The sequence below is a fragment of the Taudactylus pleione genome, unplaced genomic scaffold (assembly GCF_031769625.1).
Source record: "Taudactylus pleione unplaced genomic scaffold, aTauple2 ptg000386l, whole genome shotgun sequence".
NCBI lineage: Eukaryota > Metazoa > Chordata > Amphibia > Anura > Myobatrachidae > Taudactylus > Taudactylus pleione.
In genome coordinates, this window is record NW_028284787.1 from 8269311 (window position 1) to 8295721 (window position 26411).

The 26411-nt window shown below is 46.0% G+C and overlaps 1 protein-coding gene and 1 pseudogene across 1 annotated transcript in view; one reads left to right on the top strand and one right to left on the bottom strand.

Annotated features, from left to right (window-relative positions):
* LOC148507717 (uncharacterized) overlaps positions 1-26155 on the top strand; it is a 34669-nt pseudogene extending 8514 nt beyond the window's left edge.
* NKD2 (NKD inhibitor of Wnt signaling pathway 2) overlaps positions 1-26411 on the bottom strand; it is a 126546-nt gene that overhangs the window by 60274 nt on the left and 39861 nt on the right. The window lies entirely within an intron of this gene.

The following is a 26411-nucleotide window of genomic DNA, read 5'->3' on the forward strand; positions in this document are numbered from 1 at the left end:
ACCAAAGGGGGCGTGCTGTCAGTCACCATCGACAGCACGCCCCCTTTGGTGCGAGACCCATAGCGACAGCTTGGCTGTCGCTATGCGGGTCTCGCGCATGCGCACGACGGAGCTCCCTCCGTCGTGCGCATGCGCATTAGGGCACCATCGACCCTCTTGCAAGCGCTCAGCGCTCGCGAGCGGGTCTGAATTAGGCCCTCAAAACTCACTCATTTTCAAAAATGTTTTTATTGAAGTCATCAAATACACTCTGGTACACAAGCAAATATGACAAGAAACAATGACATAGTCACAATTTATAGCATACAGTTCACTTGTGGTTTGAGGTAATAATTTTGCCACAATTTTCTAGAAAATTAAGCAGTAATATATTATAGTGACTTCAACCATAACAGAAGAAATGAAGGGGGAAGAAAGAAGATGGGTAGTGGGGGGGAGAAGTATAAGAAGAAAAAAGGAGAAAAAAAATAAAATAAAAAAGAGAAGAGATAATAAAGTGGGATGGGGGTTGTGAGCCATGCACTCCCAGAGTCAATCCCTCACCACTCTACTCTAGTTTATGTGTTTTTTTTGTTTGTTTTTTCTCCCTAAGTGTAAGTTATTCGGGGGTCTTGTAGCAGTATTCTAGTTTCATACCATTGTGTTGATTTGAAACACTGTTGTATTTGTCTTTTAATCTCAGGATTTAAAGCCTCAATAAAGCTTTCCCAAATTAAGAAGAATTGTTCTGCTTTCTTTTCCTTATTGATAGAAGAGTTGACCCAATCCATTTTGAAAATATAAAATAATTTCTCTTTGAATGAAGGAGGGGTAGGAGCAATCCATTGTTGCAGGATACATTTTTTAGCTACAGCCGAAATAATTAATAATCATTTTTTACAACCCTTAGAGACTCTAGTTGTTCCTGGAATATAACCCAATATTGCCCATTCTGGTGTTAATGGAAGATAATTGATTAGATCCGCTAGCACATATTGTTTCACTTCCATCCAAAATTTCTTGGTGACCCTACAGTCCCATAGGCAGTGGTATAAAGATGCCTCTAAATGGGCGCATTTTGGACACGCAGAGGAGGTTTTGTCCTCTTTTTTAATCTGTGGACAATGCCATACGACCTCATCATCTTTTTTTATCTGTGGACATTAATATATACAATTATTCATTATTTATCCTCTTATCATATGCTTATTGTTTCTGGATTATTACGTATGTTTATCCTGTGATTATTTTATTTTATTTTTTGTGTACTCATATTATTTATAGAAAGGTTATGATTAATCTACAATACTATTAAGTCCATTCCCATTTTCATTCTACCTTTGTCATTCACATATTTCATTTGTTCACTTTTTGTCTTCCTAGTTAGAGCTCCCACACCCCTGCTTTTTAGATATAAGATTCTCTTTGGGGAACAACCAACCCCCTCAATGGTGAGCTGCTTCTAGTAATTATTGATACTTAATAATTAATAATATATTAGTTACAGTTCCTGGAGCGGCTAGGGTTCTTTTTTTGTGCAATTTGTTACCTTTAGAACTACTACTTCCAGCAACGCGGGAGGCCTCGTACCATAATAATAACACAATGCACAAGCAGCAGCACATATATAACCCCCCTGCACCTGACCTTGGTGGTGGCGGCGCAGCAGAGCAGGAGCGCCCTCTGTCAGTGCTCCGTGTGGAGGTAATGCGCCTACACATGCAGGATATATGTGAGTGACTCTAGGCTGCAGTCACTGGAGGAGGAGTGGCAGCGTCCTGTCCTGCTCCGCCTCCTCCAGTGACAGTCCGACTCCGCCCACGCTGCAGGGAGTGGCAGGGGTTTCTGGAGGAAGCATTGTGGCAGCAGGAAGGTGCACGAAACAAAGCACCCTCTGGTGGCTGGCGCACTACGCACATGCGTAGTTGGTGTAACGGGCGGGCCGGCCCTGCCTGTCGTTGCTATAGCAACTCCAGATACCCCAAACTGCCTGTCGTGTGAAGAGAAAATGAATGATGTACCAAACTGCCGAGAGATGCAGTAAGTAATATACACACACATACATTTTATATATCTATATCATATAATAATTCTCTATGGTCTGTCCAATCTCCCACATGCATGTGCAGTGGGAGCTGCTCCCACTGCTAGGTGGACCAACAGACCCTAGCCTAGCAAGAGAGTAGAAGGAGGACATGGATCAGGGCTAACGGGAACATGGTAAGTATATGGGCGGTACCCTCTATCTATATCGCCGGCCATATAATACAAACAACATCAAAGTGACCACCATATAGTACAGAGAGCATCAGAGGGACTGCCAATACAGAGAGCATCAGTGACCTCCATATAATGCAGAGAACATTACAGTAACCACCATATAATACAGAAAAAACATCAGTGACCACCTTTCAATAAACCAAGTGACTGTCATACAATACAAAAACCATTGCGGTAAGTGCCACGTGATACAGACAACACCAATGACCACCATAAAATAAAGAGACATAACAAACTAATGGTGTGTGTGGGTGTGTTTATATATATATACCAATCAAATTGAGGTGGCAGTCAGACAGACACAGCATATATAGGATAGGAACTACAGCAGTATAATTGGAAAATCTCTCTCTCTCATATATATATATATATACACACACATAGTTGCATACCTCCCAACATGACCCTCTCCAGGAGGGACACAATACTCTGGTCCTGGACTTCCCTGGTAAGAGGCGGGGCTGCAGCGCAGTTCAAAATTAAAATAGGGGAGCCACACCAACTGTCATTTCACACACTGCCAAACATCACTGGCCGGGACTCACTGGCAGTTGGTGTGACTCCCCTATTTCAATTTTGGACTGTACTGCAGCCCGGAATGGGTATGATATACCACCGGCCGTACGATTCCCGTCACCGGCAGCCCGACAGGAGCAGAGTTAGAAGCAGCGGAAGCCCGACAGCGCTGGAAATCCCGATCGTGGATAGGTAAGTATACACTAACCTAACCTAACAACCCTAACCCTAACCCTCCTTAGGGGTGCCTAACCCTAACTTCTCCCCCAAGTGCCTAACCCTAATCCCCCCTCTAAGTGCCTAACCCTAACCACTCCCTTCCCCGCTGCCTAAACCTAAATCCCCCGGGGGGGGTGCCTAACCCTAACCCTCCCTCCCCCTAGCCTAACCCTAACCCTCCCGGGGGGGGGTGCCTAACCCTAAGTCCCCCACGGGAGCCCTAAACCTAACCCTCCCCCCCCACGGCTGTCCGCTCGCGGCGCCCGGCATCACTACAATCGTGATGCTGGGCGCCGGTCTCCCGGCATCGGGGAAATGCGGGCGTCTACATCTAGACGCCCGGCATTTCACCCATGCCGGGATAAGACAGTCGGGAAGCCGGCTGCCGGTATTTAGGCAGTCAGGTTCCCGATTGCTTCCCCTGCAGCCCCACCTCTGGAGCCACCACCAATCATAAATTACCAGGGAAGTCCAGGACCAGAGCATTGTGTCCCTCCTGGAGCGGGTCATGTTGGGAGGTATATATATATATATATATATATAATATAAAAATCAGTGCACAATTAATGGAAGTCATTATTTAAATTTTTTTGGTTTATGTAGTATAGCACTGAATCAAATTAAGGGGTCTATTTACTAAGCAGTGTTAGGAGACAGAGTGAAAAGTGATAAGGAAGTGATAAGGTGCCAGCCAATCAGCTCCCAACTGTCATTTTTCAAACACAGCCTATGAGATGACAGTTGGGAGCTGATTGGCTGGCACCTTATCACTTTCTTATCACTTTTCACTCTGTCTCCTAACACTGCTTAGTAAATAGACCCCTAAATCTTATATGTTCGTACTATGGCTAGGTGCCAGTGGTCTCTGGTCACTTGCCTCAGACACCGTCGGTGTTTAGGGAGCGCTGGCTCTAGTCATGCTCCTCACCAGAAGAATGCCTGATTCACATCACTGTCTACTTCCTCCCGGGCCCGGCACCCTTCAATGCCATCATAATACGTGCGCTGCGGTCAGTGTGTCAAGACAGACACACACAGACTGAGCCTGCGGCTGTGCTGTGAAGCACCGCTGAGGTAGAAAACAGAGATTAACTAGCTGCAGCTACCCACCAGCCAGCACCCCTTCCCAACCGTCACCGGGACACACATAATGGGGGAGACATTGAAACGCTATGGAGGGCTTGTGTAGTCTTCCACTGCGCTGCCATTCCCATTTGTCACCCAGCCTGAATGGGCGGCCAGGGGTTGTTTGTAATGATGGCCCAGCGGGTTCTAGTGGGCGGGGTTTCAGACGGCCGTCTGCTGTGCTTCTCAGCTGCTGGGGACAGAAATATACATATTCCTGTCTACAGCTGCACCGATCTTGTGGCCTATTTTGATGGGGGGCCTGGAGCTGCCGCTCCATACGCCCCATTGTTAATCCAGCCCTGCGTTTCCAGATGGTTACTGGGCCATTTTTCGATGAATAGGCCCCTAAGTCACATGACCATGCATTATTTTTCAATGACTGTAAACCTACAGTAATCACACACTTGAACTACTTTCCAACTGACACCAAAACGTCATCACACAGCCACAGTACTATCACCCGAAAGTGTAAAAAATAGTATCCCTCACAGAGAAACTACTCAGAGAAAAGCAGCACATCGCTCCCTCACTGACAGAAATAAAACACACAGCCTGAAGGTAATTTTACACATTATTTTTAAAAATTTCGTGCTTTAAACAAAGTTTGTGTACATTGAAACATCAGAAAGCAAAGGTTTCATTATTTCAGTCATGGCTAAAAAAAAATAAAATCTGTATTTTAGAATATTTGGGTATGGGAGGCTCATCCTGTAGCAATTTGACCCTGTCATTCCCTCTTTTGGGTGGTGGTATCCAGACACCATGCATTTGAGTGATGCTAGTGGATGGTTGGCTTCGAAGAAGTGTTGAGCCACCGGTTTGTCTGAATAACCACTATTGATTGCCACTTTTATAGATGACCTATGATTCACCATCCTTTCATGAAATGGACGACTGGTCTTACTGACATATACAAGAGAACAGGGGCAGCTCAAAATCTAGACAATATGGTCAGAAGTGCAAGACACTCTATGGTTAATCTTAATCTTGTGTCCAGTGTGAACGTGGTAAAAGAATTCGCCAACTGTTATACTCCTGCATGTGGTGCAGTTTGGGCACCAGTAGCACCCACTCTTTTGGGTGGGTAACTACAGGGCGTTACTCTGCATGGGACATAAGGTCTGGACGCATCAAAATATCTTTCAAATTCTGATCTAGTTTGTAACTTATACAGGGTCATGGCTTGTAATGATGACAAATGATTCTTCAGTATTTATACAACATCACCTCCTACTGCTACCCTGACTGTATATTGTCCGGGCCTACTCAAGGTTTTAGCATTCACCCAGTTCATTTGACTGTAACCCCCCTTTTACCACTAAAGGGTCACCAGGTTACTTACTCCCTTGTGGTCTAATGTACCCACCTATATCCTTTCACTAAGTGGTGTACAACCTTTCATTAGTGCCTCCACCCAAGTGTAAACAGAGAGGGCCTACTAGGAAAAACCCATATTAACAATTTAGGCTTGCTTGTGTAAGCCTAGTAAATATGTAGAGTGGGTTATGTTTTCTATAATGTAGTGTACAAAGCAAATATATCATATAATGCAACACCATATATGCATACATAAGATTAAACCACCTGTTCCTCGTTCTTCTTAATGCTTGAAGATACCGGATGTAAGTAATACAAAATTATGTTTGGTATTTCTGTAAAGTTTACTTTGCAATAATTTAACTACCAGATAATTGATAACAGATTATGGGCCTAATTCAGCAAGGAACGCACAGGAGAGAATGCACGCACTCGGCCGATGTTTTTGCACTGCGCATACGTATGCATCACACTGCGCTGGCGCGAACTAGTCAGTGTGATCAGGTTAAGGGAACACAGACCACACGCAGTATGTACAGAGACCCCTCCAATATTGACAGGTAGTGCCGTTTTTGGGTGGTGATGGGGGTGGTCAGGCGAACGCAGGCATTATAGCGCCGTTATAGGGGCGTGCATAATTAAAGCAGTGTGGCGGCATGCACAGCCATACCATAAGCTGTGCACAGGAAGTGGCCAAAATCCTGCGGCAGGTCAGGTCAACCACTATTATGCTAATGGTTCCGTTGGTTCTCAATATTACCAATGTTTACGCTATCTTGCGTGCTGATCAGGCTGTGAGTAAAGGGAGATGGGCGGCATAGTATGGGGCTGGACGTCTGCGTATGCATTTATTAGCATATTCTCGCAGCAGACGGGTGCGTGCGTCTACATCCGTGCATTCCTTGCTGAATCAAGCCCTATATCACATTACATATATACATTAACAATAGATACAATTTAACTGGAAAATGAAGCGAGGATATATATAAATGGTGATATCATATACAGCACATGTAAAATTCCTTAGTACTGCAGTCTGTAAGTCTATGGCGAATCCTTAAATTAGTGAATCCTCAGTTTAATAGGTACGAATGTAACTGTAATTCCAAATCCATCTTATCTTAGACTAAATTGGAGATAAAAAGGTTCCGTTGCAATTTAGGTGCTGACCTCCATTGAGAGCTGAACCATTTTAATAAGTTATTCTCCTAGATATATTTTATCAGTATTTCTTCCTCGAATGCCTTTTCCTCTGTACATATATTTGTGGAATCCATATAGCATAGATAACTTTAGGCGGGATGTAGTTTTGAGACCGGTGTCCGCGATGCCGACAAGGAAATCCTGACAAGGGACTCAAGATAGCCGTCGAAATACCAATGCCTTATCTTAATCCCGACACTGGAACGCCAAAGGACTCGAGTCCTAACGCGGTCCGGGGCACGCTTAGCATTAGCCTCGGGTGGGGGGCGGTGGGGGGTTTGGAGAGCAAAGCGGGGTTAGGGATAGGTTTTGGGGAGGAGGTTAAGGTTAGGCACCCCTAAGGGGGAGGGTTAGGCAGCCCCCACGGGAGGTTTTGGGTTTAGGGTCCAGTAAGGGGAGGGGTTAGGGTTAGGCACTATGGGGGAGGTTAGGCTCCACTAAGGGAGGGATAGGGTACTTACCTACTCTGTCGGGATCTTCTCCCTTCGGGCTGCCGACGTCGGGATATTCAGCCGCCAGGACTATATACCCATTCCCTTTAGGCTGCTTCCATACTCTGAGCTTTACAGTTAGTTTAGCAATGAATGAACCTATACTTCTCCAAACCTTCGAGGGGAGATGTTCAACAACTGTCGATATGGTGAATTGTACAGTACAAATGAGCTACGGAAGGTACCCAATAGACAATGGATACTAATGTTTCAGTGTATACTGCTGTGAGAGACTGTCTCTAATTAACTGTGTGAGCTTCACTACTGCACTGCAAGCTTTACAGCAATAAAGCAATAGAGCATATGGTTTTTATAATATACTTGAGTAACAAAGCCGGCCCTAGGCATAGGCATTCTAAGCCTAGGGCCTTGGGGGCATCCCATGGCTCTGCAGTGCCCCGCCACTGCTGTGATTGGAGCTCAGCTCCGATCAGGCAGCACAGTGGTCAGTTGACTGCTTTGTGTGTTAAACAGAGCGCTTGTTACCTAGTTATATAATATCCCTGGAATCCACGTATAAACACTAAACGACTGGTGTTCCCAGCGATGCGAGACCCAACCCCCCTGCCGACGGGTTGACATATCGGGCGGTCCGTACACACTGGGCGACCCAGTGCCCTACCGCCCGATACGCCGGCCCCCGCCGCATAGCGCTGTATGGGATAGTCTGCCGCATCGCTTGATTGGACTGCATGTACAAAAGATCAGGCAATGCGGCTGACGACCACACGGCAATGCGTGATTTAGTGCATACACACTGGTCGATTTTAAAGATTTGTCGTTCCGATGCGTCGGAATATGCCAAATTCGTCTAGTGCAGAGATTCCCAATCACGGTCCTCAAGGCTCCCCAACAGTTCATGGTTTAGTGATATCCATGGTTGAGCACAGGTGACTTCATTAGTACCTCATTCAATTTGATCCATGGATATCACTAAAACCTGAACTGTTGGGGAGCCTTGAGGACCGCGTTTGGGAACCTCTGGTCTAGTGTGTGGGGGCCTTAAGATTGGTGGTGGAATTATCTGCTAGGAGGCACCAGCCAAAATATTGCCTAGGGCACCAAATTGTCTGCCAGCTGCTGTATCTGCTTCCGGCCATGGATCCCCTTCTACTGTCGCTGCTGCTCACTGGCCCCAGGGACAGATTCTACCATCCGCTGCCGCTAACTTCTTCCCTGGGAGCTGCTGACCGCTTGTCAGCCGCAGTTGCTTTCACAGCTCCTGCTGGTAGGAACAGGGGGGTAGTGAGCACCCAAGGAAGGGAACTCCAGACTATCAGCTGCTGCTGACAGCTGTTATATACCTCTCTCTAACCGGACCCTCTTTTCCGGACAGGAACTAATTCACTCCTACATGTATCACTCCACCCATTCTTCTATAGTGTATGTCTATCCCATACACTGGGGCATATTTTTACCTCAAGAGGATATTATTACATATTATACACGTTATATAAACGTACATTAATTTATACACAAGTCACTTCAATAAACAATATAGTTAAATAAATTAACATATCTGTATACATAGTTTTACCTCACAACTTGTACATACCTTAAATATATATATTTTACCTCAGAATATTGTCATTAATACAATACAGGTTGAGACTCCCATATCCAAAATGTTTAGGACCAGGGGTATTTTGGATATCAGAATATTCCATATTTTGGAATATTTGCATACCATAATGAGATATCTTGGGAATGGGACCCAAATCTAAACACAGAATACATGTATGTATTATATACATCTTATACACACAGTCTGAAGGTAATTTTATACAATATTTTTAAGAATTCGGGGCCTTAAATAAAGTTTGTGCACATTGAACCATCAAATAGCAAAGGTTTCATTATCTCAGTCATCCAAATATTCCAAAATACGGAATTTTTTAGAATATTGGAGACTTTCTTTTAACCCTTAACCAGGGTTATATGACTATTCTGTCTGCCATTTGCACTGACCTCAGATTGCTATATGACTCTTGCCTACAACCAGCCCTGAACCTTGCATGTTTATTGTCATGCACCTTAGCCACCTGCACTCTTAGATTTTTGCTATTGCTATAGTAAGCATAGGCAAACGCAGGGGGGGTTCTGTCTGCCTGGAAACCCCCCTCCCCAGCCCACACCATGACCACAATATAAATAGCAATATAAAAGATTGTTACTAGTGCTGCATGTTCTTCTCAGTATCACAAATGAAATAATTAGCACAACCTGTGGATCTTTTAACATGTATGAGCCAGTAATAAATAACCTGTACACCAACTAGAAGATCTGGAAAACATGCACTGTTAGAGATGCACTGCTATAGAGCCCAATATGTCCAGGGCAGTGCTAGGTTCTTCTGCTGCTCCTCCAGGCTTCCAGACTTGCTACAATAGTCTGGAATGGTGTCTAAAATAAATACATTCAGCTCAGGCAGGATGGCCTATTGACACATCTCATGGCTTACTGTGATCACTGGTCCTGTATATGCTGGAATTATTACACACAATACACTTTGTATGACGCTTATTAAAGCTGGTTAAGTACTAATTCTGCCCAGTGGCGTAACTTCATCCCAGGTGCCCGGAGGCAAGATAAATGTTGGTGCCCCCCCAATTAAAGTTAACCAACCCCCCAGCACCTATGCCAGCCCCAGCTGCCACCGCCCCCCTATGCAGTTCCCCCAGTAGTGGTCCCCCTGTGCAGTGCCCTCTGTAGAGGTTCCCCCTATGCAGTGCTCACGTATGTAGTGCCCCCCAGTGATGGTCCCTCTATGCGGTACCTCCAGTAGTTGTCCCCCTATGCAGTACCCCCAGTTGTAATGCCCTTGTAGTGCCCCCAGTAGTAATGTCACTTGAAGTGCCCACAATAGTAAGGGCTCCTGTAGTGCCCCCAGTTGTAGTGCCCCCAGTAATAAGCCCCCTGTAATGCCCCCACTAGTAAGCCTCCTGTAGTGCCCCCAGTAGTAAGCCCCCTGAAATGCCCCCAGTAGTAAGCCCCCTGTAGTGAGCACCCCCCCAGTAATGCCCCCTGTAGTGAGCACCCTCCCAGTAATGCCCCCTGTAGTAAGCACCTCACACACTCCGCGCGCACACACACACACACAAAAATAAATAACACTTACCTTAATCCCCGCTCCAGTGCTGCTGCCTTCCGTCCCCGGCGCCCGCTCCTCGGAACTATGGGAGTGATGTCATGACGTCATTCCTATAGTGTACTGCGGGACCCGGAGCTCAGGAGTGAGCTCCGGCTGCCGCTGGCACCGGGGGAGGGGGAGAGAAGGAGCCGGGCGCCCGCTGGTAACACACTCAGCGGGCGCCCGGGAAATAGAGGGTGCGACCGCACCCCCTGCACCTCCCGTAGTTACGCCACTGGAGGTGGAGCGCCGATCAGCTGCGCTCCTTCTCCATGTAGCTCCTCAGCAGTGGCCGGCCCGGATGACAATGGAGCCAGGTGACCCCTTCAGGACTGGCGCCTGGCGGCAAATGACTCCATTGTCTCCGGGAGTTCCGCCACTGATTCTGCCCTCTTCATTGACAGGCCACACTCGCTCTAAAATGAAGCATTTGGAAACCCTGCGTTTGCCACTGGTAAGCCACTTACCCCTGGCTCAGTTTTCATTGAGACTATACTTCTGTGTACACTGTGTTGATTCTCTTTGGACATTGCCCATCAGTAACAATCCCTTTGTGTTATTACAATATATCCTGGTTTGTTGAAAATATGATCTAAAAAAACGTCCCCGTCTGCACCAGCTTCCAGTAAACTTGTACTACCTCGTAAATAAGTCCTGGGTGCAGAGCCAGATAAATGCTTTGGGTGGCCCGGCCCAGATCACTTAAGGAGGAGAGGCCCCTATGGTCTAAAATTAAAAGTGAGTTACTGGTAAAAATTTTATAAAAGCCATTACATCACTAAAGGCAAGATATATACATACATAATGTATCTTTAGGACACTTTTATTTGTGTGTATATATTGCTCTGCCCTGCTACAAGTAGAAAAACATCTACCTGTTGCCCACCGATATAGTATAAACCCTGCATAGACCCAATTCAGCAGCAATGAGTGTGTCTGAATTATTTCTGAATGATGGAAAATCATAGATAGATAGATAGATAGATAGATAGATAGATAGACACTTATGATAATCATTAACCCCCTGAATAGTTAATGCCATCACCCTCAATTATTAAATATGTTATGACCTCTTCGTAAACATCAAATGAAAATGCAGCCCGTAAACTAAATTCTCAATATATGGGCACAATACCCTTACAGGAAATAATTAAAAAACAAACAAACATATGATTCAAAGTTAGTAAATTACTGAAAATATGGACCAAAAAAAAGGGTAATAATCACAGAGCAACCAGGAGCTCTCTGCTTCCACTTATCCCCAAACATCACTCGGCAATGTGGGGAATTAAAGCCACAGAACAGCCGGTTGAGCTCATTGACCACCAGGCCTTCTAGTAGCACATCTAGCTCGCCGTACGTGTAGTCGAAGTACCTGTTCTGCCACCCGTATACAAACAGCAGTTTGGCTGTCAGATTTTTAGGCAAGAGTTTTTCTTTCATAGCATACGCGTCTACATTTACTTGCCCGCCTTCTGCAGGAATTATAGTAAGACCATGCTGACCTCGAGGGAACAAGGAAGCTGGCACTTGGGAGGGCAGCTGTGCAGTGATTTGCTTATCATTGTACGAGAGAGATAAGAAGCCAAACTAAAGCTGTGTACAAACTGGAGCGATATCAGCCCGATATGTCAATTCTAGACAAATCGGAATTACATATTGGTCAGATTGTTCAGTGATAACGGCCAATCTGTGTGCTACGGAGGCCGTGCTGCATCATGCAAGATACTCGTATACCAAAAAACGTTCAGCAGAGCCAAGAGGAGCTAAGGACAATTGCTTTTATATTGTAGGAAGTCTGATGGCTATCAGTTCATAAAAAGACTGGAGGACTTTAAGTTGCCATTTTGAGAACCGATAAATTACCATTTCCTGCATATCAGTTTTTAAATTAGAGATGTGTAACTTATGGTCGGGGTTCCATTATTGCCAGACTTGCAGTCGTCATCATCATCATTTATTTAAAATGTGCTGCCATTATCTGCAGTGTTGGACAGTATGAGTTACGAGGATAACAAACGAGCTGCACGTGTGAGACAAAGAGTAAAGAGGGCTTGCTTTGTTTAGAGGCTAAGGGCAAAGCTTAGACAATAGGTGCTGGGTGGGCATAGGACTGGAGCTGGTAGGACATGCAGAGAGAGTAGTATTGGGTAGAGGTAGAGGTAGAAATGGCTGTGGTGAAGAGGTGGGTTTTGAGAGAGCACTAGAAAAAAAAATTAAAGCTGTTGGAGAGTCTGTTCAGATGAGGTAGAGAGTTCCTTTAATGGGAAGTAGCATGGGAGAAATCAAAGGAGCCATGAGAGGCAGTTACCAGAGATGAGGAGAAAAGCAGGTCATAGAGGGCAAGAGGGAGAGTATCTTGTGTCAAGGTCAGAGATGTATGAGGGTGGCAATTGGTGAAAATCTTACATTAAATTCTGGAGTAAAGAAGAAGCCAGTGGGTTTGAAGAATGATACAGAGGTGAGAGAAGGAGATCAGTCTTGCCAAGGGAATTACAAAGGACTGTAGAAAGAAAAGACAGGCGTTGGGAAGGCCAGATAGTAGGAAGTTGCAACAGGATGGGAAATAATGAGAAAATGGTCAGGTTTTTACATTGATGTCACATAATAATAATAATAATAATAATAATAATAATAATAATAATAATAATAATAATAAAGTATAACTGATACTTTATTATTATTATTATTATTATTATGGGTGACATCAATGTAAAAACCTGACCATTTTCTCATTATTTATATAGCGCACACATATTCCGCAGCGCTTTACAGAGAATATTTTGCCATTCACATCAGTCCCTGCCCCAGTGGAGCTTACAATCTATATTCCCTATCACATGCGCACACACATACACACTAGGGTTAATTTGTGTTGGGAGCCAATTAACCTACCAGTATATTTTTGGAGTGTGGGAGGAAACCGGAGTACCCGGAAGAAACCCTCGCAAGCACAGGGAGAATATACAAACTCTGCACAGGTGGTGGTGGGAATCGAACCCACGACCTCAGTGTATAGTAACGCTAACTATTACACCGTCTGTGCACTGTTCTTCACACTATGGATAATTCCAGGATGCTTTTTGTCTCTAGCAAATTGCTGTAAAATGTATATTTGGAATCAATGTTGAGATACTCTATCCCCTTTACTAATTTTAGGGCTATCATGGTTGTTATTTTGTGAGTTAAAATGTACAGCTATTCATAAAGGCTGTGAGAATAGATGTGGAAGCCTTTCAGAACCAGAAAAAGTACATTTGAAGAAATTGAGCACCTGCTTTTAATATTCATCATTACATAACCATTATCTTCGTTTACATGACAAAGTCATAAATAAAAAATTTGGGAAATAAAATGTAGAATGTGCCACCATGGCCAAAACACTGAAAATGTGTATGCCATTCAGAAACATTTCATGCATAAACATAGAGTGGTTTTGTAAGGTTCATGAAATCCTTGCACATTAAATCCAGACTTTCCATGCCTATTTTACAAAGTAGGTGACCGCTGGGTAAGTAAAAGAAAAACAAGGCAAATCCATATCAAAGCCAGCCAAAAGCTGTGTGGGAAAAAGTTTAACAGTTAAAACAGGATGTTCACCCTGTTCCTGGCGATCATGCTGAATGTAGCTGTGTAAAGAGAGCTTAAGGGATTTGTTCAACATTCCAGAGGCCTTCTTCAAATCTTTTAGTCCTGCTCTGCTTCCGACACCTGTCAGAATCTCGAAGGTAAGTAGCGGGGTTAGGGGGAGGGTCAGTGTTAGGCACTGGGAGGGGGTTAAGGTTTAAGGTGTGGGAGATTAGGCTCAGGCACTAAGGGAGAGGGGAGGTTAGGTTTAGTAGGCACCGGGGAGGGAGGGTTAGGGGTAGAAGGGTTAGGGATAAGTACCCGATAGGTGTCGGTATCCTAACCCTGTCGGGATGCCAGCGTTGGGATTTTGACTGCCGGGATCCCAAGCGCTGACATCCCATTACAGACACATAATACAATTGACCCATATAGTATAAAGAATACATTTTCATTTATTTCCATCTCCTTTGGATTTGCAATATTTGAATAAATGGGTTGAAATTTGAGAGAAAAATAAATATTTCTTTACATTACTAGTAAAAAAAAAGCCTTGGTGCATGCTAGGTCCCTCAGCCCAACCCTGCCATAATTACCACCAAGTCCTCCTTTCCCCTATTTTCATTTAGAAAGTCATCCACAGTGCTTCACCAGCGTATAATTCTTATCATAGCTCCAGGGGAGTCTTAAGAGAGGAGGGGGCCCCGTGTGCACTCCCCGACTGACGCGGCTGGTCAGCCACCGGAGCATTAGTAGACTCTGGACACTAGAGTGTGCCCGGAGTCTACTGCGCAAGCGGACGTAAAAATAGCCGCGGCGGCCATTTTCCGGCGTTCTGTGCATGCACAGTAGACTCTGGGCACTAGTGTGTGCCCGGAGTCTATTGCCATGCGCAGAACACTGGAAAAATGGCCACAGTGGACATTTTCCGGTGTTCTGAGCAGCGCTGGCACCCAATGCGGGACCACGGACAGGTACGTTTAAAATAATATGGGTGCAGGGTGTGCGGTGCGAGGCCCCCCTGGACCCGGGGGCCCGTGTGCCCCGCACACACTGCAGCCATTATAGATACGCCACTGCATAGCTCCATTTAGCTCATCACTCATTCTCTGCAGTCTGTCAATTATATACAGAGCCAGATCAGCCATTAGGCCACAGGTTCTCAAACTCTGACCTCAGGACCCCACACAGTGCATGTTTTCCATGTCTCCTCACAGAATCACAAGTGAAATAATTAGCTCCACTTAATTTTTTAAAATGTGTCAACCAGTAATGAATGCACCTGTGCACCTGCTGGGAGACCTGGAAAACGTGACCTGTGTGGGGTCCTGAGGACTGAGTTTAAGAACCAGTCCTTCATTAGGCAAATATGGCTATTGCTTAGGGCCCAGTGTACACTGAAGGGCAGTGATTATTGTAACCTGTTTTATGTAGGCTTAGTATGGATTAAAGGTGGCCAAAACCATTATTGCATTGCCTTAATCAGTCTCTAATGACATAAGTCTATCATTCACTATTTTCATCTCAAATTCCCATTTTAGGACTTCTCCTGTGGTGTGCCCAGGCTGTCAGATTAACCTGTTTAACATTTTAAGTGTGCTCTTAACACACATCTCCAGTAATGTTTATCAAATTTAAAAAGTATCCTAATGGTGCATACACACGGTCAGATTTGTTGTCAGATATGAACGATAACGATCTAAAAATTAGTTCAATCATTCACATCTGAAAGAAAGTCTGACATGTGGGCCTGCAACTATGAACGATGTGCGTTCCCGCATGTCACATAAAGATATCGGACATCGTCTGTGTTTGCAGTCAGATTTTGACGATTTCATTCATGTTAATACTGTCTGAAATCATTCAAATCGTTGGTAAAATCGTTCATCTGACAGATCTGACCGTGTGTATGCACCATTAGTTTGGTGGACAACCCACCTCTTACCATCAATGCCTGCCCTCTTCAAGTTATTTACTCTGCATCCACATTGATTGTAGTACATCTGCTAGAAATATCTGGTCCTCAACTCAACAATTTCTGTGCTTGCATAGTAACTACCTGAAAGACCAGTTCAAGTAGCATTATTTAACATGCCAACATTTTGACTCCTTTGGGCTCCTATCTAATGTATAATTTCCCTCATCTCCTTTACACTGTAAGTTCGCACGGTTGGTGCTCTTTCACCTCCTGGTTCTCTCTTAGGGGTAATCTTACTAAAGTGAGAGATTTTAGAAATAGAGATGTTGCCCATAGCAACCAATTACATTCTAGTTATTATCTTCTAGAAGGTGCTGTTTAAATGTTAAGCAGAATTTAATTGGTTGCTCTGGGCAACATCTCCACTTCTAAAAACTCTCACTTTAATAAATATACCCCTTACTGTATTAGCAAACATGGTATGTTCATTCTGTTCTCTCTGCACAGCACTGCAGAATATATACAGTATAAACACTACCGGTCATAAGTTTTCCACTGTTTAAAGCACGCGAATGCTAGAATAAGCATGAGAGGACATAAACACCCTGTTTTTTATTGTGCTAATACTGGTTAAAACTGGTTTGGGGGGTTGCAGTCTCGTTATAGGTTAGGTTAGTGGATCAATCAGTAGTGACAGCCTATCAGAGACCTGTTTGGGCGGGCTCTGTTTATGAATATTAGGGCGCTGGGAGGAGTCAGCTTTCTCTTTTCCAGTTGTGATCTCCTCTGGATAAGTACCCAGTGTCATAAGGCTTGTTAATTCCTCTTGCCACTGTCTGTTATCACATTATTCTGCATCATATTTTCCTCCTAACCATACTGTCTCTCTTCTTTTGATTCCTGCCTACCTGTGTACCTTTCCTCCGTCAAGCTCCTCACTCCCTTCCGTTTGTTCCTCAATCTGTCTGTGTAAACCTCCCCCTGCTGTGCCTCATCTGAGATGTCGCGCCCGCGCCGCAATGCCCCCCCCAGCTACTGGCCGATGCAGCCAGGTCGCTTGCATTAGCCGCCGCTTCCCCTTACACGCGCGGCGCCCGCACGTGTGTCATCGCGGGCACCGGCGTCCTCGCGACCTCACCGTCGGGCCTGCAGGCATGGCTGGCCTGCGGTGGGGGACCTTCCCCGAGCCCATCCCAGTCATCAGGGGTTGGCGGTGGGAGTGTTGCTGCGGCTCCCGTCGCTGGCACCGCTGGGTTGGCGGCGGCGGCCATTTTAGGTGCGCAGGGCTTGCAGAGCCCTGCGTTAATGGCCGCCGGCTGCCAGGACTCGGCTGGCAGCGCCGGGGTAGGGGGCTTTGTACCCTCACCGCCGGGCCCACAGGCATGGCTGGACTGCCGGGGGGGCCCTTCCTCCCATACTTTTAACGCAGCAGGGACTGGCGGCGGGAGCGTCGTCGCGGTAGCCACGGCTCCCATCGTTGGCCCCGCCCATATTACAGCGGCGGCCATTTTAGATATGCAGGGCCTGCAGAGCCCAGAGTTAATGGCCGCCGGCTGTCGGGATTTGGGGAGGGCGGGATCGCTGACCCCAGTACCCGGCCCCGCATGCTTTGAGACACAGGCGCCTGCAGAGCCACAGTATCTGTGCAGCCCTTTTTCTGCGACCTCCACTGCTTTAGGGGCAGGGAGGACAGGGCGCAACACCCCTAGCAGAGCGCAAACCCCCTCGGGTATTGTGCTTTTCTCCAGCCCAGCTGGGCTGCAGGCTTCTCCTATTAGGCATAGTGCTGCTGCGGATGGACGCGGTAGTATCTCCTCTCGCAGCACCCCCATTAATCAGCAGTATGTGCTACCTCTCGCTGCGCCATTGCCGCAGGCTCCCAGCGTCGCGTTTTATGGCCCTGTGCGGCATAATTCGCCTTTGCACAGCCCGACATTGGGGGCGCAGTGGTCCCCTTATTTTGCTCAGGGCCTAGCGCAGCGGGTGCTCCCAACCGTCCCGCCAGCGTTTACGCAGCAAGGCTTCGACCCGCGACTGTCTCAGACCGCGGGTCAGTTCATGCATCAGGTGATGCCGCCCTATGCGGGACAGCAATTTTATTCTGCCCCTTCATGGTTCCGCTTGCAACATCCGGTTTCACACCAGGCGCCAGACTATTTTGTAAGGCAGGAGCCAATTCAGCAGCCCCCTCTGTCGGCAGCCCCTCCTCCGGTTAGAATGCTCAAACCACGCGCAGGCGAGGGCTTCCCCATCAGCAGTGGTCCCAACCCAAGCCCCTGCAGCGACCTCTGTGGCGCACAAGATCGTGTCTAACACTGTCGTTCCAAGTCCACAGGGTTCATCTACCTCGGCCGTCATTGCTGGTGATGCTGCGTCTACAGGATGCCCAGCCGTCGTCAACCCCGAACGTGATGGGCGTGCCACGCGACGCAAGTCAGGAGGCGGTTTCCGCCGTGGTGTCAGCTACCCCGTCGACTTCTGGAGCAGGTGAGATACCATTGCACCACAGCCACATTGATTTGTCACACTCGGAGGATTCCTCCGACTCTTCTAGTTCAGCTGATAAACCGCATAAGCTAATGCACTATTTCGTTCAGCAGTTGAAAGGGAAGCGTAAGAGCCCGAATAGAGCGCGTAGTTCTGCAAGCAGCTCGGTTCCGGATGCGACGGGTGATGCCATGCACTGCTCTAACACTGCCATTTTAAGTGGCGTTAGGTCGAAAGTGAGGGAGCGTATTAGAAAGGGCAAATATGTAGACATGTTTGCCATTATGCATGACGCCAAAAAAGCGTTGGATACAGCTAAATCTGGGGGGGCAGCAGCGGAGGAGGCGCGGCGCAGCTACGCCAATTGGCTTTGCGGGATGTATATTTTTGCGGCTTGCTATACTGAGACTAGGCCTGCCGAGTTTCTGAACATCCTGAAGTATTTACACCTCGTGCACAGTATTCAGTTGTCCGCTAGGCACAATGTGTGGCGGCAGTATGACGAGGCTTTCCGTAAAAAGCAGGATGGCCAGAAAATTCTTAGCTTCGGCTTTAAGGACGTGGAGGTCTGGCTTGAGGTCACTCAGCAGAACAAACCCACCACGGAAGCACCAGTGGGCCGTAAGCAGCCCTTTGTTGCCCGTCCAGGTTTTAACACGGCAGGAAAGGGAAAGTGCTTTGCCTTTAATAACGGGCAATGTAACAGAGGAGCCAGCTGCCGTTTTAAGCACATCTGTCTGTCGTGTGGAAGCAATCACGCAGTTAAAGAGTGCAAGCGCACAGGCGGGCAGGCAGCGGGGCAAGGCGAGCAGCGAAATGCTAAATAGAGCCGTTTCACCAATACAGTTAGATGTGCTGGAACGGTGGTTGGGCCGCTATCCGTTTAGGGCGGAAGCAGCCTTTTTGTTGCAAGGTTTTCGGGAAGGTTTTCGTTTGCCAATAGTTAGGTCAGTTGCGGCGTTAGCAAAAAAGAACCTTAAATTGGCTAGGGATTATCCTGGTATTGTGAGGGCCAAAGTAATGGCGGAGGTGGAATTGGGCCGCATGGCTGGCCCTTTCTCATCTCCTCCTTTAGTGGATTTGTGCATTGCTCCGTTGGGAGTTGTTCCCAAGAAGGAGGTAGGTAAATTTCGGTTGATCCAGCACCTGTCCTACCCGGAGGGAGGATCAGTTAACGACGCTTTGGACCCAAAAGACTGCAGCGTCACTTACCAATCTTTTGAGGACGTCCTCCGGATAGTGCAGGGGTGTGGTAGGGGAGCGCTATTGGCAAAAATAGACATAGAGTCGGCTTTCAGGTTACTTCCATTGCACCCCGACTCTTTTAGGTTCATGGGTTTTAAGTTCGAGGGTTCATATTTCGTGGACAAATGTTTGCCGATGGGTTGTTCCATTTCTTGTGCCTTTTTCGAATGCTTTAGCTCATTCTTGCAATGGTGCATTCGAGCGGGTTCGGGAAAAACTGGGATAGCCCATTACTTAGATGATTTTTTATTAGCTGGTCCAGCTGATAGCGGTGTCTGCAGCGAGCTGCTTTTATCAGTGCAGGCTCTTTTTCGTGCCCATTGCGGTGAAAAAGACAGAGGGGCCTACCACAGTTTTGTCCTATTTGGGTATCGAGATTGATACCGTGATGGGTTTATGTCGGTTACCCCAGGATAAAGTCACTAAGATGCGCGAATACTTAGGGCTCTGCCTCTCTGCAAAGAAAATTTCATTGAGGCAGTTGCAGTCGTTACTCGGCCTACTTAATTTCTCTTGCCGAGTGATCCCTATGGGTAGGATCTTCTGCCGTCGGTTGGAGAGGGCCACGGCGGGCGTTAAAAAGGCGCACCATTTAAGTCATTTGACTAGGGAGCTTAAGGAGGACGTACGTTTGTGGTGTGCCTTTTTACGGGATTTCAATGGTGTGAGGATTTGGCTACCCAAATTGGTGGCCAACTCTGAACTCCAGCTTTATACTGATGCGTCCGGAGCTTGCGGTTTTGGGGCCTTTTTCGAGGGGCAGTGGTGCGCGGAGTCATGGCCAAAAAGCTGGCAGGATGCCGGTTGGACATCTAATATGCTCCTTTTGGAGCTTTTCCCGATTGTGGTGGCAGTAGAGATTTGGGCTGCGCAGCTTAGCAATCGGAGCATAAGTTTCTGGTGCGATAACTTGGGGGTAGTCCAGGCCATTAACAATCAGAGGTCAGTCTGCCCTCAGGCTCTCAGTTTATTGAGGCATCTGATACTTTTGTGTCTACAGGGGAACATTGATTTCAGGGCTCGGCACGTCCCTGGCGTTGATAACGAGATAGCGGATGCTTTATCTCGTTTTCAATGGACTAGGTTTAGGTCATTGGCGCCGGCAGCCAGCGTTAATGGCTTATCTTGTCCCGCTCATGTCTGGCAGATCATCGGGCCGGCATCGATGGACTCGCATTGAGCGCTTTGGCACCGAGCACCTTAAAGTCATATACGGCAGCGTGGTATTCGTGGCTGGCTTTCTTAGCCGAAGTAGACCGGGGTAAGAATATTGAGGATAGCATGTTGCAATTTGTTTGGATGTGGCATGAGCGGGGCCGGTCTAAGGCCGCAATGTCCGGCGCCTTAGCCGGCATCTCGTATTATTCGCGCTTGCGTGGCTTGGTAGATCCAACCAAGTCGTTCCTTCTGGCCAAGGCTTTAAAAGGATTGGCTAGAGAACAGGCAGGGCCAGGCGATTCTCGGAGGCCGGTCGACACCGGTTTGTCGAGAAATCTCCTGGTGGCAGTAGCAGGAGTAGCCTTGGGGCAGTACGAGGCCTTTTTGTTTCAATTAGCTTTTGTTTTGGCTTTTTTCGGAGAACTGCGGGTAGGCGAGTTAGCGGCCGCTAGCAAGAGGGCAACAAGCTCGGCGATTCTGTTGAATAACGTGATGGTTAAGTCGGATTTGATCTTGCTCAAAATTCAAAGATCAAAGACCGACCAATTAGGTAGGGGGCATTGGCTGTCGATCCCTGCGCATCCGGACCCGAGCATATGTCCAGTAAGCATAGCTAGGCGTTACAATTTGCAGCGTCCGCAAGGCGGTTTGCAATGGCTTGTTCATGAGGACCTTTCACCACTGACACGTTTTCAGTTTTCTGCAATTTTTAAGCGATGTTTGGTAGCGCTTGATTTGCCGGTTGAACTTTACGGCACACACTCGTTTAGGATTGGCGCGGCTACTTGTGCGGCAGCAGCGGGCTCTTCCAGCGACGCAATCAAACGGTTGGGTCGTTGGAGGTCTTCCGCTTATAAAGGTTATGTGAGAGGCGACATGCTGCCAAATTAGACAGCGCTTCTGGCAAGTTTGTTTTTTGGGAAACCCAGTTCCTTAAGCTACCCGCCGCTAGGGGGGGTTGGAGTTCTTTTCACCTTTTGCCCTCCATTGAGGTTTTGGTGTTGTTCACCTCCATCTGGGTCACTCAAATAACTCAGTTTCCCCGACCTGTTGTTGGTTATTTGAGATTCGACTTAAACACTAATGTTCTTTTAAATAATTTCCCCTTTCAGGTGGTGGTAGGGTGTTTGATAGGGTGTGGATTGTAGGCCATTCATATGTGTTTTGGGCTTGCAGGCACCCCCTTGCTCGTGATAGCCCCGGTAATGTACGCTGGATTGGGGTGCGAGGATTTCGTTGGAGTGGTCTTTTGTCTCTTCTTTGGGACTCAGAGAAGAAATGGGGTGCCCCGGATTGCTTGATCATACATCTAGGCAGCAATGATTTGGGCACTTGTAAAGGCGTTGAGGTTATCCTGGCCATTAAAAGGGATTTCCAAGTAATAGCCGAACGTTGGCCGCAGGTGCATTTGGTGTGGTCGGAGGTTATTCCTCGTAGGTTTTGGCGAGGGGAGCAGGCTGGCGCGGCTTTGGATAGGGTGAGGAGGAAATTGAATGCCGCAGTGTCTCGTCATGTGGAGGGTTTGGGAGGGCGTGTCATTAAACACCCCCGTATACGTTTCGAGGAGGTTGATTTCTACAGAGAGGATGGAGTGCATTTGGCAGGGGAAGGTTTGGCATTGTTTGTTTCGGCTCTTTTGTCGGGCATTGCTAGAAGTTAGTGGTCCTGTTAGCTGGTGGCGGTTCATTGTCTAGGGACCCCGTTTGGCGGAAAGCAGTGCTCCTCAGCGGCTCAATTTAGTGCAGCTGAACTTGGCTAGCATCCCCCCTTTGAGAGAGGAGAGTCGGTTGCTGCCTTAGGGGAGGACCAGGTCTCCATCTTATGGAGGGATCAGCACTGTGCTAGATTAAGGGGGGATGGTACTACTCAAGGCAGCTCACATCGGGTGGTGGATTCTCCACCTCCTTCTTAGTAATACTCTTAGATGGGCTGTAGCCGAGGTAGCACTGCTTTTTCGCCACCATGCTCGATCATTGCAATTTTTAATTCATAATCTGATTTCAATAAATTTGGCTGCGACCTCTTTTTTGCAAATCTATATCGTTGTCAGTGTCTTTATTTTAGTTGGATAAGTTTAAGTTAAGTATGGTAAAATAATAAAATTATGGGTGACTTATTGAAATTTAAGCAATTCAAGTACACTGCATTAACTGAAGTGGTACAAAGGTAAGCAGTAAACTGCTAGAGGTAGAAAAAAATAAATAACAATAAATGAAATATTATGCAAATTTCAATGTTTCTTGTATGTCATCCTCTTTCTCAGTGAGATGGCAAGTCTGGGGGCTTGATGGTGTGATTCTTATTGAATCACATCAGTGTGGTCATTTGATTTCTATCAAAATGTTATATTATGGGCCCAAACCCAGATGCATGATAAAACAAAACATGCCATTCCACAGTGTACCTCTCATTTCTTCTCCATGAAGCACAGTCAGTGGACTACTGAAGATTGTAAGAAAGTCCTATGGACAGTTTAATCAAATTTGAAATCTTTGGAACATCACACAGGGCTTTTTTTACATCATTGAGTACTGCAGGTGAAAGGATTGTTCCTCAGTGTGCGGGGTTTATTTACTTTCTGGCATGTTAAAGCCCAAAATTTAAAAGGGCAATGCTTTTAATGATATAACATCCCATGTAAAATGCTGGCGTCCTGTGAAGGAGTCTGATGGCATATAAAGAGGCATGTGTGGCTCTGATGGCGCATATGTGTATATTTAAACTTTACTTGTGCTCTCATATTACAACTCAAATATTCAGCCCCTATATCTCCTGATCTTCACAGTGGCCCACTCAAATTCAGGGTCTGGTGGGTCCCGGGATGGGGGCAAAGCATATAACTACTCTCTAGTTCCATCACTGCTCCAGGCTGTCAGAATTAGCTTTGAGGAAAAGAACAAGACGGAAGGAATCATGGTATGGGCAGTGCAGTCTGCAGTCTTAAACCCCAGTGAGCTGGTTTGGGATGAACTGGACAGAAGGGTGACAGCAAAGCAATCTATATATGAACACATTCATGTGAACTTGAAAATAATATTTTATTTTCATTGTAGAAAGAATGCTACAAGTAAGTTTGGTGGCTATACCAGCAATAGTTGGCTGTTTTCATGAATCAAAAATGTAGATAAAATTTTGTTAATCAAAATGATTCTATGGGGACGATTCAATTGTTTTCACCGGCGACTGGTAGTGCCAGGCACCCAACGGAGCAATTCAGCTGTTGCTCCATTAGGGCTCAAATAGCTGTGCAATAACGCCTGGTTTAAGTACCAAATGGGTTTAGCCGCATTTTACGCCGCTAAACCTGATCTAATTACCCACAAAGAGTGTGATAATGAATGGGCGCCCAAAATAGCTGAACTGGGCGCCCATTGATTACAACGTGCCTAGTTAGAGCTCCGTCCTTGCCGCTCACTATATATACACTGTATATATATATATATATATATAAACATATACATATACACAGTCAAGTGCATAAATATTGGGACATTGACAGAATGTTCATATTTTGGCCTCTATTCACCACCACAATGGCTTTGACATGAAACAAACAAGATGTGCTTTAACTGCAGACTTTCAGATTTAATTTGAGGGTAATTACATCCAAATCTGGTGAACAGTGTAGGAATTACAATGGTTTCTATATGTGCTTCCCACTTTTTAAGGGGCCAAAAGTAATGAGACTATCAACTCAAAAGCTATTTCATGGACAGGTGTGGACTATTTCCTCGTTATTTCATTATCAAATAAGCAGGTAAAAGGTCTGGACTTGATTCTAGGTGTGACATTTGCATTTGGAATCACTTGCTGTCGACTCTCAATATGAGATCCAAAGAGCTGTCACTATCAGTGAAGCAAGCCATCATTAGGCTGAACAATCAAAACAAACCCATCAGATAGATAGCAAAAACATTAGGTGTGGCCAAATCAACTGTTTGGAACATTCTTAAAAAGAAAGAACGCATCGGAGAGCTCAGCAACACCAAAACACCCGGAAGACCACGGAAAACAACTGTGGTGGATGACAGAGGAATTATTTCCCTGGTGAAGAACAGTTCAAGAACACTCTCAAGGAGGTAGGTGTATATGTGTCAAAGTCAACAATCAAAAGAAGACTTCACAAGAGTGAATATAGAGGGTTCACCACAAGATGTAAACTATTGGTGAGCCACAAAAACAGGAAGACCAGATTAGAGTTTGCCAAACAACATCTAAAAAAGCCATTACAGTTCTGGAACAACATCCTATGGACAGATGAGACAAAAGATCATCTTGTACAAGAGCGATGGGAAGAGAAGAGTATGGAAAAGGAAAGGAACTGCTCATGATCCAAAACATACCACCTCATCAGTTAAGCATGGTGGTGGTAGTGTCATGGCGTGGGCATGTATGGCTGCCAATGGAACTGGTTCCCTTGTATTTATTGATGATGTGACTGCTGACAAAAGCAGCAGAATGAATTCTGAAGTGTTTCAGGCAATATTATATGCTCATATTCAGTCAAATGCTTCAGAACTCTCTGGACGGCGCTTCACAGTGCAGATGGACAATGACCTGAAGCATACTGCAAAAGCAACCAAAGAGTTTTTAAGGCTAAAAAGTGGAATGTTATGCAATGGCCAAGTCAATCCCCTGACCTGAATCCAATTGAGCATGCATTTCACTTGATGAAGACAAAACTGAAGGGAAAATGCACCAAGAACAAGCAGCAACTGATGACATTTGCAGTAGAGGCCTGGCAGAGCATCACCAGGGATGAAACCCAGCGTCTGGTGATGTCTATGCATTCCAGACTTCAGGCTGTAATTGCCTGCAAAGGATTTGCAACAAAGTATTGAAAAGTGAAAGTTAGATTTACAATTGTTTAGTTTGTCCCATTACTTTTGGCCCCTTAAAAAGTGGGAGGCACATATAGAAACCGTTGTAATTCCTACACCGTTCACCTGATTTGGATGTAATTACCCTCAAATTAAATCTGAGAGTCTGCAGTGAAAGCACATCTTGTTTGTTTCATTTCAAAGCCATTGTGGTGGTGAATAGAGGCCAAAATCTTAAAATTCTGTCAATGTCCCAATATTTATGCACCTGACATATACATCTCCTTTACTGTGTCCTTCCCAAACGGAAAATTCTAGCGGTATTGCTTTGCCAGAGACTCATGACCTCTAAGCCATAGTGCAACTCCTCAAATCCCTTCCAACTAAACAAGAACTTCCATCTAAAAGGGACTTTGAGTTGCCTGAAGTTAAACTCCAAGAAACAGTCCGCAAAGAAGTGGCAATTCTCCAAGCTGATATCTCTCAATTGACAACCAGGTTGGTGACTCTGGAAGAAGGTAGGGATACCATGGTTGAGGATTTCCAAAATTTACAAGATACGTTCCATGCTCAAGCTAAAGGTCTGCTCCTTCTGCAACATAAAGTAGATGATCTAGATAACAGAGGACGTCAAAATAACCTTTGGATTCAGGGCATCCCTGAAGATATTCCAACGCAGGGTTTAATAGACGCTTGACCAAAATTTTCAATGAAATATTGGGCAGCAATCCTAACGCACTTATCACATTTGATAGAGCATATAGAGCTTTAAAACAAGAGGTGATTATAACAATAAACCAAGGGATGTTATTTGTCGGTTGCACTATTATGCCCAGAAGGAAGAGATCCTACGGAAAATGTGTAATGTGGAAGGAGTGGACTTTAACGGCCACTGCGTCCAGATTTCTCAGGATCTTTCTTGGCACACCCTTCATCAGTGGCGTCTACTACAG